This window comes from Bos mutus, chromosome 14 (assembly GCF_027580195.1).
Source record: "Bos mutus isolate GX-2022 chromosome 14, NWIPB_WYAK_1.1, whole genome shotgun sequence".
Taxonomy (NCBI): domain Eukaryota; kingdom Metazoa; phylum Chordata; class Mammalia; order Artiodactyla; family Bovidae; genus Bos; species Bos mutus.
Genome location: NC_091630.1, coordinates 35,875,316 through 35,893,702, shown reverse-complemented (window position 1 = coordinate 35,893,702; position 18,387 = coordinate 35,875,316). Strand labels below are relative to the sequence as shown.

The following is an 18,387-nucleotide window of genomic DNA, read 5'->3' as shown; positions in this document are numbered from 1 at the left end:
CTTCCTCCTGGAGGGCAGGCCGAGAGAGAGAATTCCTTGTAGGGAAGTGTGGTGGACTTTCCTGACAGCTCCACAGGAGAAGAAGCCTCTGCTCACTCCTTTGGTGTTTCTATTGCCCCCTCCCAGGAAGGGACCAACCTTGCTGCTGGGACCAGAATCTCCATCCCCACTGTCTGCTAATGAATGGGGCACCGCCTACCGTGCTGAGCCAACAACTCTTGGTGCCCTCAGCCTTTCTGAACTCTAATCCCATCCTCAGAGACTGTACACGGAAGACCCAGGGATGCAGTTCTGTGGCCTCATGCACCCGGGGCTGTTTCCTGCCGGCGGGCTTTCAGCTTCCAGGGTTCGTCTCTAGGCTACTTCATTCTTTTCTTCCAGGCCTTCCATTGCCACTCACTTCTCTGCAGAGCAGCTCCTGTCGCCTCCTACCACCTTTTGACAGGGATGGGTTTTACACACCTCTTTTTTCCTGGGTCCTCTCTGGCTGTTAACCAGGGACTGTCAGAGGCATTTCTTTGTGGCTGTTCACGAAAACCCTCCCTCTCGTCTGAGTCACCCACCCTACTCTCTGCCGCTGCTTTTTAGTTCTTTAGTTCGTCTTTTTTTAGTAACCCTCCCTCCCTCCTGTGAGGGTTGTGTGCACATGCATACACACACGCACACACACTCTCTCTCTCTTTCTCTCTCTCTTCCTGTTCCCTAATTCCCTTATCCTACGTCACCCCTCTTATTGCCATTCAAATCAAGCTGTTCTAACTCTTAAGGGTTCTTATCTCAGAAGCTGGAGTTTACATTTAACTTTTAAGATAGAGCCACCCAAAGCTATAGCATAAACCACAATCCAGTGAGTGTTTGAGAAAAGAAAGTTTTTTTAATTACGATTGCAGATTGCAGAACTAATATTTGAGCACTGTTCAAAGTTCAGATGCTACAGAAAGTGAAACTTACCTGTAATGCACCCATATATCATCTTGAACTGTTGAGTGTATCTATCCTGTTTTCAAGGCACATAGCATATTATTTATTTTCTTGAAAATAGGATTATTTTACACAGACACACACACACAATCTCCTCCTTTGTAATTTTTTTTTAATCGCTGAATTATACATCAAGCACTGTTCCATGTCAGTACATACAAATCTCTCCCTCGTTTTAATAGCTATATGGTATTCCATTGTGAAAATAATTCTTTGATTAGGTTACAGCAGGGTATCAAGTGTGGCATTTGAATCCTGATCGTAGTCTGTCTTCCTGTATATTTAGCCTCCATTCTTGGTCCAAGCAAAAGCGGTACACTAAGTATACTTCTAGCAAAATGAGTGTTTTTTTGGGGGGAGGGGGCGGGGATAACTAGTAGTTTAAGTGGTGTATTTTTTTCAATTGCCTATGCCTGATTAAAGATCTATTTTAAAGGTTAAAAAGCCTTAGGATTTTAATTGCTTTTTAAAATACAAAAATAATGCACAGTTTAGTGTGTCGATTTAACTAAAGGACCAAAGTCTGTTAACTGAAAAAACGTAAGTCTATGTACAGGAATAAAGAAATGTTTTCACAGAAATTGAGACTTCTCTGAGATTCAGAATTGCAGACAGTGAAATTTGGGTTGTGGCCTCTTAAATAAATGTAATTTGGAAAAGCTTTTTAGCACTACTTCACATAGTACTTTCAAAGTGTCTGTTTATTTTCTGTCTCGGCACAAGTGAGTACAAATCATAACTGGTTAGATGATATCAAAAGTCTGAGACTAGGGTAGAGAGTGGGTCTTACTCTGATTTGATCAAAAGCAAAGAAAGCAAAAGCAAATGGAAAAAAAAAGTCAAGTGTTTCTCATTGTGGGACTAAAATGCTGCATGCTGAGTTTTCACTTTCTGATTAGAACTGACAGTTGAACAGATATGATTTATGTCTTTGGGGTCAGGAAGAAACTGTCAAATTTTAGTGTGGCTGTTCTTTTCTCTGTCTCCCCCTTACTTTTTTCCCCCCTTAAGCATGACTGTATTAATCAGATAGCAGCCAGTGTTTGACATGTCCTTCTGTGGTGTTTGCAGACTAAGTCAGAACCGTGCCAAAAATCACTTTGCATTTTTCTGATGGAGCAGAAATGAACCTGTTTTATTCCATCTCAACAGCTTTACCCAAATGGGTCAGAGCAGACCAGCCTGATTTCAAGGAGGAGAGTAATGTGGGGTATGGTTTAATACAGGTGCCATTAAGACTACCCCCCCCACCCCCCTCACCTCCAGGTTTTATGTTTCCATGAATATTGGCCTTAATTTACCCCAAACAAGCATATGAATGACCTTGTTATAGTATCGCTTGCTGATTTCAGCTCCCGAGTAATAAGCCTGGGAGTGTTTTCTTTCTCAGCTCATCTAGGAGGGGGGAGCCGGGTCTTCTGCAGTTACTTTGTGATACATTTACTTTCTACCTGCTGGCTTCAAACAGTATTAATTTTTATGTGCTCCTTGTGCATTGTGTTTAATTAAAAGCAGTTCTATTCGCAGAGGTACTTTTAAGATTTTTTTCTCCCTGAAATGAATAAAACAAATAGGCATCTGGTATTTGTTTTGTATAACACAATCCCCATAAAATGAAGAGTAATAAAACATAATTATCTGTAAAGGCTTGTTTTATAAGCCTGAGAATGGGCTTGTTTCTACCAGCATTTAAAATTCTGCTCATACTATAAAGAATCCCTTTTGTACATTAGTACATAACAATAATAACAACAAAAATTTCCCAATTACATGCATGAATCCAGCCTTTTTTTTCCCTATTATGGCATAAATGACAAAGATTTGTCATCACATTCTCTCTAGGTAAACATGTTAGGCTAAAAAGGGGGAAATATTTACTTCCTGTTTAATATTCTGTTCAATTGGGATAGCTCCATTTATGATTTTTCCCCGTAATTAAAGAAACAATTTTATATCAGGTGTTGATTTTCTGGAGGGGTGGGTCACAAACCACTCCGTATATTTTAAAACCTTCTTTTCAAAAAAGCACACATCAAACTTTTGCATACATTTTGATAGGATTTTCAGATGTTCTGATCCTTGGTTAAAGATTCCTGCCAATGCCTGATAATTGTTTTGAAAACCATAGTTATAATCTGAAGCTAAGGTATTAGCTTTAGTATATGAATATCTGATGATGGAAATTTGCTCACTGGTTAGTAGCATTGGATTTAATTTTGGGGTTGGGCTTCTTTTGGGAAATGGAGGAGTACTCCTGTCTGAGGGAAGAAAAAAAAACCCTCAGATTGTGGAAAGTATAAAAATTAATAATTCAGTGGTGGATCTGTTGTCATATTGGATGGTAGTGCCTACATCCCTGGGGGCTCCTGTTCCCAAGACCATTTTTATTGTTCCTATCCAGTGCTGGGTGCGAGCCTGAAGTGGTGAATTCATCCTCTGAGGTTGTGTGTCCATTGCTGCAAGAATAAAAGAAGCAGTAACAAAATCATGCAGTGCAGTATTTCACGGTGACAGTTTTATGTGGTTGTGTGATGTTGCAGAGCCTTGTATGTGATATCGACCCCTTTCTCTTGAATCAAAGCCCAGGGTTTTATCGGAGAAAGGAGGCTTCAAAAAAAACTGAGTCTACCACAAAGGTAAGCCCCTAAATAGTTACCCCATTCTATTATTAAACTAATTGCTTACAGGAAGTAATAAAGTACATATATCTATTATATAGTACATATACTTACGTCCAGTTTGAGTAATGATGTCTAATTTTAGACTTCTAACCCTTTCTCACCTTATCTTTTGGCATTGAAATTATACTAAAACATTCATATTATTGTGAGTGCAGATGAATTCAATAAGGTTAATACTTGGTTTCTCTGTTGTCATCTATTGGAAAACAAATAGCTTTAAATAAGAGCATTAGTTCCTTATCCAAAGTGGGGGGGTTGGATAGTCCACTTCTAGATCGGCAGTTACTTTGCGTGCTTACTTGAAATACCATTTTTGAACATACTTGGCAACTTAAAGTACCCAATTAAAAAGCTCTGTGGAAAGAGGAAGTCTGGGGATATATAATTAGTCCTTAGGATTCAGAGCATTTCCTTTATGTGTGGAAGGCCATAATATGAAATCACTGGACACAATAGCTTTATGCCAGGAACTCAGAATAGAAGGCATTTTCAGGATGGATTATTTTTGTACTCTGGGTCTTAAAATGGTTTATCCAAAGAGACTTCCAATCCCATAAAAATACTGATGGTGTGAAAAAACCTGGTTCTGTGCGTTCACAAAATTTTAGGTAGTTGACAACCATAACTAGCCATTTAATGAGCAAGACATAGCATTACACAAGCATTGCTGGCATTCTTACACTCTTTATTTTAGTTGATTGACAGCCTCATCCCTCCCACCTTTTATTTTGTTTTATTCTTAAAGGGATAAAGGTTGGGTTCCAGAAAATTGGCCCAATATGGTGCTGTTCCTTACCAAAACAGGGAAGTCTCCCTGGGTAAAGTCAAGTGAGCTGTATAGTCTGAGATTATTTATAGTGTTTACGATAGACCCAAAACACTAAGCACTTAATAGCTTTCCTTATTTACAAGTCAGATTCATCTAAGGGATATTATTCTTTATTTTTCTGCTGCTTGAAATGTCCCTTTAAAATAGATTATCGGGGGAATACACAGTGACAGAATTCGTTGGTGGCGAAAATGCAGGACAGATAAGCATTTTATTTTTAAATGCTCTGCAGTGGAAAAACTCCATTTTATCTAAGTAAAAACACCACTTTTTGTATAAGTGAAGTCACATACACACACGAATAACAGAATGGGTAACTATATGTGAGAATGTGGCTTTTAGTTCCCAATTATATAATAGATGCCTTCCATTAAAGTTTGCAGTAAATGAATGTCTATTAAGCAAATTATTTTTCCCCACTGATTTCTATTGTAGAAATGGTGTTGTCTTTCACTAGGCCGCGAATGTAATATGTTCTCTACTAAGAATACTAAGAGAAAGGAAGGAAGGAAGGGAGGAAGAGGGAGGGAGGGAAGAAGGAAGGAAGAAAGCAAGAGAAAGTGAGAAGAGAGAAAAACCCCATCTAAAGGAAACCTGGACTTTTTAATGAAGCTTCTGTTGGATGCTCAAAGTATAGCCTGTCATAGTGTCAGAGTTAAGGTATGGTGTATGACTTTAGTAACAAAATGGGGACACACAATAATATCCAAATTCTGAAGGTGTTATGCTTTTTCTTCACCCTTCCTCCCATTGTTCCCTTTGGAGAAGCAACGTCACCAAGGAAGCTTATGTATTATTTTAACAGCCTCGGCATCCTTGTCTCCATACTGTATAATCTTGACCTCCAAGTATTGTTTTGTTAACTTGAAGATATAAGTTGAACATTACTCACCTCTTTCAAAACCATTTTCTCCTAACCCTTCACCAATTTGTTACAAGATATTTGCATGAGAAGTGCTAGTGGGTGATACCTAATACCTGGTGATTAAAACATCCGCACTTTGTTAGCAATAAAGTCTCATCCTCAGTTCAGTTCACTTCAGTTGCTCAGTCGTGTCTGACTCTTTGCAACCCCATGAATCGCAGCACGCCAGGCCTCCCTGTCCATCACCAACTCTCGGAGTTCACTCAAACTCACGTCCATCAAGTTGGTGATGCCATCCAGCCATCTCAACCTCTGTCGTCCCCTTCTCCTCCTGCCCCCAATCCCTTCCAGCATCAGAGTCTTTTCCAATGAGGCAACTCTTCACATGAGGTGGCCAAAGTCCTGGAGTTTCAGCTTTAAAAGCATCATTCCTTCCAAAGAAATCCCAGGACTGATCTCCTTTAGAATGGACTGGTTGGATCTCCTTGCAGTCCAAGGGGCTTTCAAGACTCTTCTCCAACACCACAGTTCAAAAGCATCAGTTCTTTGGTGCTCAGCTTTCTTCACAGTCCAACTCTCACATCCATACATGACTCATGGGAAAACCATAGCCTTGACTAGACGGACCTTTGTTGGCAAAGTAATGTCTCTGCTTTTGAATATGCTATCTAGGTTGGTCATAACTTTCCTTCCAAGGAGTAAGCGTCTTTTAATTTCATGGCTGCAGTCACCATCTGCAGTGATTTTGGAGCCCAGAAAAATAAAGTCTGACACTGTTTCCACTATTTCCCCATCTATTTGCCATGAAGTGATGGGACCAGATGCCATGATCTTCATTTTCTGAATGTTGAGCTTTAAGCCAACTTTTTCACTCTCCTCTTTCACTTTACATCTATTGTGGTGCAATATGGATTGTAGAAAGTCCTGTGCTTTGGACTCCCAGCCCAAATACCTGACCTGGATTAAACACCAAGAGTGTATCATCAGGAGGGAACTATGCTTAACTCACACTTATCCTTGCAAAGGTTTCACTTGGTATGTATTGGTCAGTCTCTATTTTACAGGATGGTGAGGCTTAGACTTGTCAAATGACTTGCCCAGAATCACTCAAAGAATAAGATAGGGTTAGTGTTTGACCCTAGCTCAGATTGGGCTCAGGTACCTGGAAAATGCTTAACTAACACCACGCCTTGGATCTTAGCCTGGATTATGCTTTCAGAGTCATCCAGGGACTATTTTAAAACATTGCTATGCAAGGACTCAGCATCTCAAGGAGTGGGTTCTGGGTGTCTCTGTCTTGAAGGTTTCACCAGTGACCCTGATGCTCCATCAGGCAACCTTGACAGTGGCTGAATTCTGTAACATGCCCAGTTTAGTTTACTGCTTGTTTGTAGAACTGCTGAACAAAGATCTGATGCCCACAGTCTTTGAGCCTATAGTTGGGTCAGGAAAATGGATGTGCACACAGCCAAGCCTGAGGAAGATGCCGTGTAGCAAGTACAGAGGTAGTGTCTTAATCTGGTCAAGCTGCTTTAACAAAATTCTACAGTCTGGGTAGCTTACAAGCGCCATACATTTATTTCTCATAGTTGTGGCAGTGGAAATCTGGGATCAGGGTATAAACATGATTAGGTTCTGGTGAAAGCCCTCTTCTATGGGGCAAACTGACCCCTTCTTGCTATGTCCTCACATGTTGGAGGGGGGAATGAGGGATCTGTCTGGTGTCTATTTTATAAGGGCACTAATCCTTCTCATGAGAGCCCCACCCTCCTGACCTAATAACTGATTCCCCTCCCCAAAGGTCCCACCTCCTAATTCTACCCCCTTAGTGGTTAGGTTTCAGTATGTGGATTTTGGGGAACACAAACATTCAGACTGTAGCAGGTATGACAGACTGCTTTGTAGTAACTCTGATGAGAGGGCTTACAGTGGGTCAGGTAGCATCTGGAACATGGTCACTTCAGACCATACCATAAACAGAATAAGACCTGTTTATTTTAGCTCAGTAGAGTTAGAATCTTTACTCTCCAAACCCTATAATTTCCTTGGTCTAGGTTCTCATCAAGGTTCCCAGGCAGGGATTTGGAGTCTTCCCCATTGAGCTTGTCTGGGAAAGCTTGGGTTATAAAACCAGTCATTTGTACATTTCTTTGATTCCACCCCCCCCACCCCCCACCCCCCACCCCCACCCCCGCCAAACTGACAGGTATGTTCTGCCAGGTCCAATTTACTGGGGTTATTAGGTCAGAGATAAGGCATCAGCCAAGACTTAAGCAGGCTGGAATGATAGTGTTCTCCTTTATGCTTTTCTTTTTTTTGGCATGTAATTGTTTTACAGTGTTGTGTTAGTTTTTGCTATACAACAAAGTGAATCAGCTGTATGTATGCATACATATACCCCCTCCCTCCCACTCCCACCCTGCCATCCACCCCTGCCTCCTCCCTATATCACCCCCATAGGTCATCACCGCACTGAGCTGAGCTCCCTGTGCTAGACAGCAGCTTCCCACCAGCTGTGTATTTTATACATGGTAGTGTATATATGTCGATTCTAATCTTCAGTGCATCTCACCTGCTCCCATCTCACCTGCTCCTCCTCTCTCTATGTCCGTGTGTTCGTTCTCTATGTCTGTGCCTCTGTTTCTGCCCTGCAAGCAGGCTCATCTGTACCATCTTTCTAGATTCCATACAGACCTGCACCTCTTTTACTCTTATTGAGACCCATTGAACAAAAACTAGTGCTCGATTCCTGAGTTTAGAAAACCTCTGTTGGGCTTCCTATGTGCTGGGCAGTGAGAACACCAGGGTGACAGAGACTTTATAGGAACTAATGAATCTCTTTTAGGTGAGGAAGAGAGGTGTTGAGGTAATAACAACTAGGGCATTGGCAGAGGATCTGTCTCATAACTCTGGGATTTAAGTTCTTGAATTCTTTGTTTTTTGGAATATGGATTAGGGCTAGACTGGCATTGACAACCAGGATCATTAAATACTTATGGTGACCGTTGGGTGATTGACCACATAAGAAGAAGATAGTGCAGTGTTCTACATAAAAAAAATTCTGTAATTGTGGAGAGGACTGTTCTGTATATTTATTCTTTCATGCTTTGAATATGTACTAATTAAGTGCTTTTTGTGTGCCAGGCTCATTCAAAAGTCTTTAGATTTCAAATTTGGTTCTTAGATGACTCAGAGTTTAGCTAAAGGCATTGTTTTGTCCTGAGTAGGAATTTTATCCAATTAGAATATGCTTAATATAAAGGGGAACGTCAGTCTCTCCATCGCTCAAACTCTACCAGGTCTACTCCTGATTGGTCTTGCCAGTCAGCTCTAGGAAGTACACAACTTTCTCGAACCGTCAGCACTGTATTCTATTGCATATCCTGGTAACAGATTCAAAAACTGATTGGAAGAGAAGTTTAATCATTCGTGCGAGTCTCACTGTTCAGAGATTTCAGACTTCTTTTCCTCACCACCAACTTAATTCTTTCTTCTCTGTTTTTAGTTTTAGAAGAACTTTCGAATGTGCTAGGGAGATTACAAAATGAAGTTGGGAGAACCAGTCAACATGTCATTGGTGCTGTGAATAGGGGCAACTTGTGAGAAAGTTACTTAAAGTTGGATTTTCAGAACTTTTATTGCATACTCAACTCACTATGTAATACTGTAATTACATTTAGACCCAAGTGGTGTTTTTGTTGCATTATCTGTTAAGTTGGAACTTTTTGGTTGAAGAGAATATTGATACCCACATTTTAAAAAATGAGCCCATCCTTTTCTTGCTAAAAGAAACCATAGGCATCTGATAAAATCTCTGTTTTAGCATACTCAATCTTACTATGACTTTATAATGGTTTTATTTCTACAAAGTTTTATCCACGTTGGTATGATTGAGAAAGAATAGATAGCTCTTTACTGAGGGAAAAATGGAGAATTTTTCAAATAATAAAGTCACAAGATTTCCAGTTGTAATCTTCAGATATTATCTCATGGCCTCCAGTTTTAGAAGCGCATCTTTTCCCACCAGGTGTGAAGAACAATGCTTCTTAGGACAATGGGGAGACTTTATCACATGAGATTATCCCTTTTGCATTGTGTTATGGTGCATGGTGTGACAGCTTAGAAATAAACACACTCCTGGACACAACAGGATTCCATTAAGACATCCACTATTTTTAATACATTTTGCTATTTGGGGGCTGTTATGTTTGTCTCTTAGGGTGAGAAACACCATCCACTTGCTTTAATCTGAGGTCAGACTTAGCCCTCTGTAATGGACTTGATGATGTTATAGTTTTGAAATAACTGAAAATTAAATAGGGGAAAAATGTCTGTATGTGTATAACTGAGTCACTTTAGTGTGCAGCAGAGATTGGCAAAACACTGTAAATCAACTATACTTTAATTAAAAAATAAAATTTAAAAATGAAATTAATAGAAATAAAGCCTGAGAAAGTAAAAATAACAGTAACTGAAAGTGAACGTTTCTTGTCTCCAGGATTACGATGGTATCCCTCTATCACTTTTATGCTGTTAATCACACTCCTCTTTTCAAGAACTACCTCCTCTCCCCAGAAGTTAAATGCCATCATTTAATACACCTAAGTAATACCTGGCTAAAATCCCACAGGGTTTTGTTTTGTTCTCAGCTTTTGTGACAGTGTGAAGAGGAAGGCAAGTAGCACAGGGGTTGGGCTGAAAGAGGAGAAAATGGAACAGTTGGATTCCCCCAGGGACAGAATAAGCGATTGTTAATACATTAGTGGTGGGAGGGCTTGTGCAGAAAATACGACTGTACAATTAAATGGGGCTATTAAAAGCACATCTGTATCAATTCATTACATGACAGTTGCGATTTCTTTATAAGCCCTGTTCCAAGTCTTTCTCCTCCTGGGACTCAGGAGCGCAAAGACTGCCAGGAAAGAGCCACAGTCACTGAGATGCCCAATCCCTCACTGCCTGCTTTGGGGGCTGATTGATGAAAACATTTTATGGAAGGGAAGCCTATTGAATACCTCTTCTCATCTGTAGCCCAGGGATGAAAGCAGGGCATCCTTGGTGACCATCTAGATTTGCCCTCCCAAGCACACCTGGCTGTATAAGCAGATACTTGTACAGAAGACATCTGCCAGGAGATAAAACCAAGTGAGTTAGGTAGGACATTTGGGGTTAGAACCTTTTACTCCAAAAGAATACTGAATTGTATTTGTCAATCTTCTGTAAAAAAAACTGCTCAAATGTTTCTTTTTTTAGTAAAATGTGTTTTAAAAATCAGCTGGAATCTGATTACGTGTATCACTTAGAACTTTAATTAAGGCTTGGGTTTAAACATGTTTGATATCAAATGGTGTGGTAGAGATTTTGATTTGGCATCTTTTTTTTTTTTTCGTTTTACTTAACTAAGATTATCCCATCTCCTACCCCACCTCCATCCCCTACCCTATTTCCTCATTGGTAAAACAGGATACTAGTATATGTCTTATTATAGTTGCTTTGTGAGATTAGAGATACAGAATCGAAGGCATTTAGTATAGTTCCTGACACAGGATAAGTGCCCGCTGAATAGTAACTACTCATTATCAATTTAATTTTAGGACCAAAATAAAAAGGACTTGTGGTTTCATCTACCTATTGAAGGATAAGACTGAGGAAGCTAAGACCTAGAGATGAAGCATTAATTAGTAGAAGAGCGAGATAAGAATCCAAATCTATGGCTTCCCATTGGACTCTGGTGGCACTCATAGTATGAGGTGGTTCTACGTTTTGTAAAGGAGGATGTACCCTTATGAATTCTGCCTCATTTTCCTGGGGATTGTATGAACTTCTCCATTTGGCCCCAACATCTTTTCCAGCCCCTATTATTACATATGAGGGATGCTTTTTATATATTTAAGAACATAGTTTTCCATTGCTCAGGTTCTTTTGGTGGCAGAAATCCCTGTGCTTTTGAAGGTATTATCATTGTCTGAGTTTTAAAAGAACTACCTTCAGAGGAAAATTCATTCTTTTTGATTATGCCCGAGGCCCGCAGAACACCATTTAAACAGCAAGTGATTTTTTTTTTTTTTAAAGTCAAGTATTTGATTAAAACCAATCTCCCTTAAAGACAAATGTTTCAGTATGCATCAGGCCCTCTTCAAGGAACTTCAGTGTGTTTTGCTGATGGCCAGATCCAATTTCTGGTGAGGTAAAAGAAAAGGCAATTATTATTATTTTTTTTTAATTCCTCTTTTAACTTACAGACTTGATATGTTGAATCTAAAAAGGGGAGTGAAGATAATAGAAGTCTGAGTACCTTAAAAAAAAGTATGACATAGACTGCAGAGAAACAGCTATTTGATCAGATTTTGGGATGGCCTGAAGTTCTCATTGATAAATGCTATTGACAGGCGAGTGACATTTATCAGTTGAGTAACTCAGAAGCACAGATGATCTGAACCAGTGGAGATGCCTCCATACAGTTTTTTGCATTGCTTTGGTGATGGTCTGAGGTCTGTTTGGAGGAGACACTGGTAATTCCTGTTTTCAGTACAGATCACAGCATTTGCTGTTTCCATGGCCTGCTATAGCATCTGCCACTTGCCTCATCCCAGCCTAATTTTTTGCTCACCTTTATTTGTTTTAAGACTCAGCTATAGGGATTTCCCTGTTGATCCAGTGGTTAATAATCCAACTTTGTGATGTAGGGGACACAAGCTTCAATTCCTGGTCAGGGAACTAAGATCCCACTTGCAGCAGGGCAACTAAACCCATAAACCACAACTAGAGAGTCTGTGCACCACCAAGAAAGATCCCACATGCTGTAACTAAGACCTTAGGTAGCCAAATAAATAATATTACAAAAATTAAGTAAAGTGTTGGAAAAAAAAAAAAAAAAACCTCAGCTATCACATTACCCCTGAGAAAGTCCATCTTGTCTTCCTTTCTTGAACCATCCTGGTTAGAGGCCCCTCTCTTTGGGGGCTTTCCATAGCACCCAACTTTTGCTGCTTCTCCTAGCCCTTCTGGTGCAGTATATAGTTATATTAAAATCATCTGTTTCTTGGTCTCTTTTTTCCTATGAAGCTTCCAGCTCTTTGGGGACAGACTGCTTTTTACTCAGTACTGGAACAGGGTGCCTGAAGGCAGCAATAAATGTTCATTGACTAAACGAATGAATCACTTTATGTCCAAACCTGGCGTCCCTGGGTTTATAGGCCCTGGTAACCTTTTGTAAATGAAACTTTTTATATAATTAGCCGTTTCTCGTCTTCCTGTCTACTGAAGGAATTTTTTATTTCCATGTAAACCTTGTTGTGCCCGTGTGTCCGTCTTCCCCCTACCACGCCCAGTGTGGCTCATGCTTTGTTTTGCTTTTTTAATTTTTGTAGGGTGTAAAGTACAAGAGAGAATATAACATAGGCTAAATCCCAGGGCTATTCAACTCGACTAGACCCTTCTGGCCTTCCAGAATGTTGAGAAAGTAATTAGTGAGTGGGGAGAACATGTTAGAAGAAATAGCCATGATTCTTTGTACCCGAAAGAATGTTTCTCCTTGGTGATTGTCACCCTTCTGAATAAATCCTTAAGTAAAGTACAAAAACACCAGCGGGCCGAACAATGACCAGCCTTGGGATAGCAGTGCCTTGTATGGCAAAGTTCAGAAATGGGTTTCCTGTTCAGATTTTTGACGAGTCATAATGTTGAGTGGCAGGCTAACCTTTGAACTTTCTGCATCTTGAACATCAAAAGAAATTCTGTGCTTTACCAAAAAAAGTTGTATTCAAGGAATTAATACTCTTAAGGCACAGAGAGAAATTAGCATCAGACTTGTAGACAATGATGGAAAAATTGGTATCTTTCATTTGCTCAGTTTCTTTGGATTATAGTTTTTCATTTCTGTTTTTTTACAATGGAGAGGTCAGATTTCCCTAGGTTTTCAGGATGTTGCTTTTAATACCCATAAAATTATTTTTCCTATGCAAAACTGGATTTGATGAAAGCGGGTTTTTTGGAATGACTTGAATACTCCCCTGATTCTTCAAGACACCTAATGGTGTCTTCATTTTACTTGTGAAAAGTCTTGGCTATGAGGGACAAGTTTTTAAGTAACATTTTTATAGCATCTGACAACTTTTGGAGCAAAAATATTAATCAGTAAGTGCACATGCTTTTAGCAAACTAAAAATTCTCTTCATGGAATTTAAGATCTTAACTCTTGTTTTGGCAGCAAATTTTTGCATGTAGTAGGTTCTTAACACTGAGCTGAATCCATTTGGACTATTCTTTGTGTTCTGAACATCTAATCTATGTTTCGTTGTGTCCCTCACTTAACTCTTAAGTTGTTTTTTTCTGGAGATGTATCGTGGGAGATGTATCGTGGGAGATGTATCGTGCTTGGTTTCCGATTATTAATTAAAAAAACAGACAACTGAACACATCCATCCCTTAGCATTTCCTATTTACGAATAAGAGTGATTTAAATTTTTCCAACATGGCTTGATGTGATGGTGTGTATTGTAACCAGAGGTCACTGTTCAGTTTACTTTCTTATTCACCCTTCATTTTTAGAAAAAATGACTTACATGTTTAGTATGTAAAATGCCTTTCATAATGATCTTTGGGGCTGAGGTTTTTTTTTTTTTTTCCTAAAATGCTCCTGACCTCAGAAGGCTTATTATGAAAACTTAAAAATTAAAAATGTAATTAAATGCCCTTCACCTTTCAATAGACAAACAGTAAGACCAGAAAGGGTTCAAAGGGTAACTTGTAGAGTCAAAGGACTTAAAATATGTCACAAATTTTGTTATATAAAATGGGCAAGACAAAATCATCATGTCTAGGGAGGCATCCTTGGTTGATAAAACTATAAACAAACGCAAAATATAATGAATGTTAAAAGTAATCTATAAACATGTTGCCAGCAGTGCATAGAATGAACACTCAATTTATCATAGAAGCATTTAAGTTCTTGCCCATTTCTGATTTTTAAAGAAACACAAATGAAATCAGATTATATGCTATAGGTACAGATTTTTTGTTTTTGGTCAAAAGTCTTGGATTTTGAGTAGGATTATGTTGAGTCTGTGGACTAACATAGGAAGAATTTATATTTTTGTAAGGCTGACACTTGTAATCAGGCCTGGACACCTTTGTTTTACAGGTACAGATTTTAATGGTGGCTAATATGACAGTGCTGAATTCTTAATAAAAATGTAAGGAATAGTTTCTGAGATATGGACCTAATAGAGATACTAGCTAGAAAGGTGACTGTGTTGTTTTTTTTAAATTGTGAAGGAAATTTATTATCACTTTGTTTGCTATTTATTGCTAGTCTTTATGTTAATTCTGGTTTTATTGCTTTTCAGAATAATAAAGACCTAAGTCTTCTGCTGAATTCTGCTCAATTTTGTGATTTGTTTTGCTTTGTCCATTCATTCTGTAAAGCAGCTTCATAATGCCATACCGTGAGCTGGGGCTACAAAGATTAAATACAGCAAGTTAATCCTGCCTGTAAGGGTCTCCCGGACAGGGTCTTGAATAGTAAGTAAAAATAATGAATAAGGATTCGTTATTTTTGCTCTAAAAGTTTGTGATGGGATTTCGTCCAGGGCGATCTCAGCTGAATTCTCAATAGGGAAGCCTCTGAGCTGGGCGCGATTGTGCAGAGCCTTGCTGTAGTCGCGGATGACTTGAGAAAGCTTGAAGCTGGAAGCTCACCACTCATGGGTGACCTTTTTCTAAGACTGCACAACCCTTGACATTCCTGGCATACTATCTTGAAAGACAGTTTATTGCCTCATAGGAATTCTGGATATTGTCAAAATCATTTGTTATTTTTCAAAATAAAATTGAAAATGCACTTTTTGGAAGAAAAATGAACCTGTTTATTTAACTGCATCGACTTGGGTTTTTCCAGGTGTGGTTTCTTTAATTGAAAGTTCTGTCTGGAAACAGATTTTTCATCTCCCTTCTCTTCTCTCTACTTTTAAAATGGGGAAAATTGGAACATTGCTTTCCAAACATTTTAATAAAAACAACTCCCAGAGTGAAATCTGTATGAAGTCTTTATTTTTATTATTCTATATATTTTTATTTTCCCATTAATAATTGTTGAGTTCCTATTTATAGGAAGTCCAATAAAAATGCCTGTGTAATTTCCATTTGGTTGCACAGTTTTGTCATCTAATTGTAAGATAAAAATAATTTCAGCAAATGATTTAATTTTATAAAAAAAGAGGCGTCTCTAGCTCTTAAAAATTCCATCGAACACTCATTCATCAGACACTGCTGTGTAATAGTAGTATCTCGTGTTTATTGAGCACTTACTCTGTGTCAAGCACTGAGCGTCCTGTGGAATTAGCAAGACATCCTCACTGTTCTTGGGCGTGAGGGTGAGTAACATAAAGCTCAAAGATGAAGGGAGAGCTGTGGGGAGAGGGGTCAAGACAGACGCATGTCCAGGAGGAGTTATTACTGATGATAATGGAAGTGCATACAAAGACTTTGAATGTCACAGAGAAAGAGAAGAACACACTGAAAACTTTTTTAATGTTTACATTTGTTGTTAAAATTTATCCAAAGCTGACAATCATACATACATACCTGCTCTGAGACGAAAGTCCGTTAAGTGATTACAATGGACGGTGTTCAAAATTCCGCAATTCACACCATTTCCCTTCCCTTCTAGAAGGGGAATGTAATGGAAAGTGGAAACTGAAATTTGTTCTTGAAAGCAGGGTGCCTAACATTTACTTTTAAAAGCAGCCTAGTTTGTGTCTTGTGGACTTGGGGATCTTACAGTTCTTATATTATCAACTGGTGACTTTTCTATGAGGGTTTTTTGGAATGATTTTATGTTTTGTTTCAGGAATATGCTTCCCTCAGCCCTGAATTACATTCGTGGTGATATATAAATCTATAAATTATGTTCATAGTGGTATATAAATCCTCACCTGGTTGTATTTATTTTCTCTTTTCAGTATATAAAATGTAAAAGAAAACAGAATAATTACCCCCTACAGTACAAATAACAACTCCTTCTTCCACAGAAACTTTGTTTAAATAATGAGAAGCTTGGATCCTTGGTACCATTCTTTAGTACACAGCACCGCCTCGGTATAAACTTTTCCATAGGGTCACAAAGAGTCCAACACAACTTAGCGACTGAACAACAGAAAAGCACCCCTCCCCCTTCCGCCACAGTGGACTCCTGAGGCTTCGTAAGGGGAATGGATGGGCTTCTCGTCCTTGCTTACAGCTTAAGCTTGAGTAGAGACGCAGCACAGCTGAGGTTCCTAAACGTGCAGATGTGTGGGTACAGCCAAGTCCTGATTTACACTAGAATTCCCTTGCTCTGCTCTCTCTGAGCCCACGACTTTGGGTGCTTTCTGGAAGATTCTTTGGCAGATGCCTTGGCAAGATGTTGCAGATAAAAGACTGGATATCCATTTGCTCAGTCAAGTTAGATCTGTTTCGAGAATTCGGACCTGTGTTTAAGCATCACTTAAAACAGTAACATCTGTCAAATGTTAACCATGCCATTATATTTGAGAGAGGAGGAGGAAAAAATAAACTTTTAGGAGGAAAAAAAAAGTCCTTTAGGAGTGTGCGGTAATCGAAACCCCACTATCCCAGTAGTGCTTTATTGTTGTCATTGGAAATGAATGGGGGTGGTAGCCACACCTACTGGAATGGATCTAAATAAAACTTGCAGCCAGCTCTCCGCTCCCCAAGAATCCCAACCTCCTGTGGTCCAGATTTTCATATTCTTACCAATTTGCCCCAGAGCACGCTGTGACCCTCATCCATCTTTTTTGCATTTAACTAAGCTGTAAAGGGATTTATATGCTTTCCATTAGTCTTAGCAAAGCTGCTGTCATGAATATTTAATAGCGAGCACAGTTTGTTTTCTTTTTCTTTCTTTCCCAGCACCGCCCCACCCCCCAACCCCCACCTCTTGCTCGTCTTTAGCCTGCCAGGAACAATGTAAATATCTCAGCCCCGCACCCCTGGTCCGATCCTAAAGCGGCTCTAGACTCTCTCAATTTAAAGCCTTGAACCCCTAAGGCTCCCCACCCCCACTGCATTGGTTCCCCCTCCTTCTCTCTTTTGGTCTTTCCCGGCTGGAATTGCTGTCCGTTTCGCGGTTTCGCAGTGGCGCGCGGTGGTGCCGGGACCAGCTTGCTCAGGCTCTGCCTCCGCCGGGTCTCCCGCGTACTCCTCCCGCGCAACAGCCCAGCCGCCGCGAGTCCCCCGGGACGGTCTTTTCCTTTGAACTTCACTGAAGCACAATAGCTGCCCTGCAACTTCGCTGGGGCTCCCTCGGATGCATTCCTGACACTTGCACGGGTCGCTGGTCCCTTTCTCTTTGCAGCCGCAAAAAGGATGAATGTCTGGGACAGAAAATGACTTTCGAAGGCACTAAAAGATTTACCACGCCTAGAGCAACCTCTGAACTTTGCGGTTGTTATCTCAGAAAAATGCACTTTTCCTGTTGGAGGCTTAGAGCGGTTTTGGGCCTTCTCTCCTCCTTCCCTCCCTCCTCGCATCTCAGCGTTTACTTAGGGAATTTCCTCATTTCACCGTGACCCCATCCTCCTCTCCATCCCTTCCCCCTTTTCATTTTTGCATTGTCTCCTCCTGGGCCTGGGAAATGAGAGGCTCTCAAAGGCAAGGATCTATCGCAGTAAACTGGAGGTAAATCCTTCTCTGTAGGGGAACGTTAAGGGCCCTGCAGCCCCTTCTCTCTGCTAGTGAGGTCCCGCCTGTGATCGCCAGTACCTGCCTAAAGGCTTGTTGAAAAGTTGGACAAGGAAATCCATGCAGAATTTCAGTGTAGCAGTTGACTATAGTAATTGCTCGATAAATATCAGCTATATGTTGTAATTAATTTCACTATACACATTTACTCATTTTTCTGAAAGTTCTGGTCTCAAAAATTCTCATGGGTTCTAAATCTTTCCCATTTTATTAATTTTGGTAGAATGGAATAATGTTAGAAGTACTGACCTAGATTCTGTTTATCCTTTATATGTACAAATACAGGTTTT

At 39.8% G+C, this 18,387-nt stretch overlaps 1 protein-coding gene across 1 annotated transcript in view; it reads left to right on the top strand.

The window, feature by feature from the left end:
* Positions 1-18,387, top strand: part of EXT1 (exostosin glycosyltransferase 1) — a 314,004-nt gene that overhangs the window by 19,651 nt on the left and 275,966 nt on the right. The window lies entirely within an intron of this gene.